Consider the following 3290-nt stretch of genomic DNA (forward strand, 5'->3'; position numbering starts at 1 on the left):
CAAAGTTTCTTCGAATATTTTTTTCTAAAGCCATATTATAAAAGCAAAGAAATGTTATGGTGGCACGTCTCTCTCTCTCTCTCTCTCTCTCTCTCTCTCTCTCTCTCTCTCTCTCTCTCTCTCTCTCTCTCTCTCTCTCTCTCTCTCTCTCTCTCTCTCTCTCTCTCTCTCTCTCTCTCTCTCTCTCTCTCTCCCGTAATATGCTTAATTTGTGACCAAAGAATTTACTAAGGAGATCCATGACACAGAAAGAAAACAAAAAAAAAAAAAAAAAAAAAAAAACTAACGCCAAATTAACATTAGCGAAATAACTACACACAATCATGTATCATCTTACATGCTTTTTTATTGATACCGTGATAGGCTTATCGAGTTTAGTACACCAAGGCCGCATCCTTGAATATCCAAAACATGTCATACCCAATAAATGCGCACGCTATGCAGAACCACAGTTTCAATAGTGAGACCAGGTCCGAACCCAAACAATACACCCCACTCTAGGCCCTCTCCGGTGGTCTCAAACCCGTCTATAGTTGATGAGTGACGCATTTCATTTAGAATAAAGAGGACACAACTACTAAACATATTTCCGTATTCACTGAGTATGTGTCGTGTGGCCCGTAGTTTGTTGGGTGTAAGGCATAGTTTTTCTTCTACCCCGTCCAAGATCGCAGTGCCCCCTGGATGTACAACCAGAAAAGTGAGTTCCAGTCAACAATGCCCAAGGGTAGAAAGGCCTCTACCAAGCTGTTTTCAATGCTGTTCGCGATGAGTTCAGGAATGGATTTATGGAGATGGTATTTAAGTCCGACCTCTCGAATGTGTCCTCTAAGCATGCTCTTTGTATCCGGGATGATAGTCTGGGAAGCAGAAACAATCTGGAAAAGTGGCTTTTCAATATCTGGCAATGGGTCAGAGCCAACTATAATGGCCCCTGCACCATCACCAAACAAAGCCTGACCTACAAGACCATCAAGATGGGTCTCATCGGGTCCTCGGAAACCTATAGCAGTGATTTCCGAACAAACAAATAATACACGAGCCCCCTTGTTGTTCTCTGCCAAGTCCTTGGCCAAACGAATGGCTGTGCCACCAGCATAACAACCATTTTCGTATATCATCACACGTTTGATTGAAGGACGAAGGTCTAGAAGCTCTATTAGTTGGTTATCAGCTCCTGGCATGTCAACCCCACACGAAGTGGAAAAGACAAGGTGGGTGATCTTTGACTTGGGTTGGCCCCATTCCTTGATTAAAATAGAATTATCAACAAATTCATAAGAATTTTCGAACGGATCATTAAAATAGAAGAGACGAGTCTACGTTTACCTAAAGGATGTCTTTACACAACCTTAAATTTGAAATTTTATTTAAAACATATATTATGGCGGAAGGGGGATCTTTCGGTAGTAAACGCACCAATAAATTGGTAGTTGCATTAGTATGTATAACCGCTACACTTTGAAAAGCAAAAAAACAAAAAAGGGGAACCACTTAGCTCCGCCCATGCATATAACATTAATTTTATGGGACATTCATTGCCAAAACAAAAAAGACACCCTTGCTATATAATAACAAACATGTAAGACAATTCATTATTTTGATCTTTCAAATTTGTCAATCTTAATCTATTCTTAATCTTCAAAACTTATATAGAATTTAGAACATAAATTTAAGAGTTAATTAAGTAAAGATAATATTTTTCAAAAATATAATAACAAAGAATCTTCAAACTTAGACTAATATGTAAAGGTAGTGAATTAGTGAAGTAGAAAAACAAAAACCTAAATTAAAGCACTTATGGTTTTTGTGGACCGAATTCTTCCTAGGATGGTCTTCTCAATTTTGATGTTCCGCGGGGCACCGCGAATTGTTTAGTTTCATCGACAATCACAAGTCCGGCGGATGATTAGATTCTGTCTCCATTCTACAACATTTATCGGGGGTCAAATTCTTTACTTTTGCTTTTCGACAACATTCTCATCACCGCTGACAGTGCTTCAACATACTGTTTCTTATATTATTTCTTTTGATAAAAGTTTTTTTCATTTTAGGTAGTTTAAATTTTGTTGTGGGAGTAGAAGCTATTAAGTAGGTAATGTTTATATGAGAGGTCATTCAATACATAGAAACAAAAAAATAGCCTCCGGCATCTCTTTTGTTATATGTATGCCTAAAAACTACAAAAATAGTAGCCTCCACATACAAATAGCATAGCTTTTGGTGATATGTATGGTAGGCATAAGATTGTCTTGATAGTCCGTATGGTAAACAATAGGAGTTGGTTAAAAACACACCAAATTTTGTCATATGAACACCATAATTAAATTTTGAAATATTTTAATCGGTTGAAATTACATTGTTTTCCGAAAAAATTGATTACAAGTAATTAATTATACGTTGACTTTTTATAAAAATGTCTAAATGGATTGGTTAAAAAGACACCACATTTTAAACAATAATAGTCATCAATTTAATTTCTTTTATTTTATATAGAGTAGTTTATGTGAATAGTCCTTATTATTTGAAATAATCTGTACGTTTGATTTCAAATTTTATTTGTTATTTATTTACTTAAGTTGGAAGGTCCGTGAGACCTTAATTTTATTCCTAACATATATCGTTTTTCTTTCTTCATTTTTTTCATTCTTCGGTAATTCTTTATTTTATTTTAATTTAAAATATGGAGGGGGCCACCAACCCATCCCTATCCTTTGTCGGTATCCTCCTTTACCGATCTAGTCTTCCAAACTATTTACAACTGTTAATTAAATAATTGTTTTCATCTAATTCAAAATCAATTTTAGTATTGCAACATCGAAAATTTTCAAACAAATTTTTCATTTCAAAATATAGTATTTTCATTCAAAACAAGGCATAAACATTTTAAGTGTCCTGTCAAAATACAAATCATCTAAATCCCAAGATCACAAAACATCTTCCAGTGTGTACAGATCACGCCGGCGCCTTCCCACGGTCCTCGCTAGTACCTGAAACACATACATAACAACTGTAAGCATAAATGCGTAGTGAGTTCCCCAAAATACAACTTACGCACATACGCCTTTCCAGGCCCTGACCTTCCGGTCCATGTGTATCAGGGGACTTTCGTCCCTGCTGGGTAAACCTTCCGGTCCTATCCACGCTAATCATACAGTCCACATTACACAACGCCTTCCGGCCCATAACATATTCGCCTTCCGGCCCACATAACATACATAGCACATATAACAATTAACTATCACATATAGCACATATATCACATATCATATCCGACCTTCCGGTCACAC

The 3290-nt window shown here is 36.5% G+C and overlaps 1 pseudogene; it reads right to left on the minus strand.

Annotated features, from left to right (window-relative positions):
- Positions 1-331: 331 nt before the first annotated feature.
- On the minus strand, positions 332-1199 carry LOC111882067 (chalcone synthase-like; annotated as a pseudogene).
- Between the last annotated feature and the right edge of the window lie 2091 nt (positions 1200-3290).

This window comes from Lactuca sativa, chromosome 2 (genome assembly GCF_002870075.4).
Source record: "Lactuca sativa cultivar Salinas chromosome 2, Lsat_Salinas_v11, whole genome shotgun sequence".
Classification (NCBI taxonomy): Eukaryota; Viridiplantae; Streptophyta; class Magnoliopsida; order Asterales; family Asteraceae; genus Lactuca; species Lactuca sativa.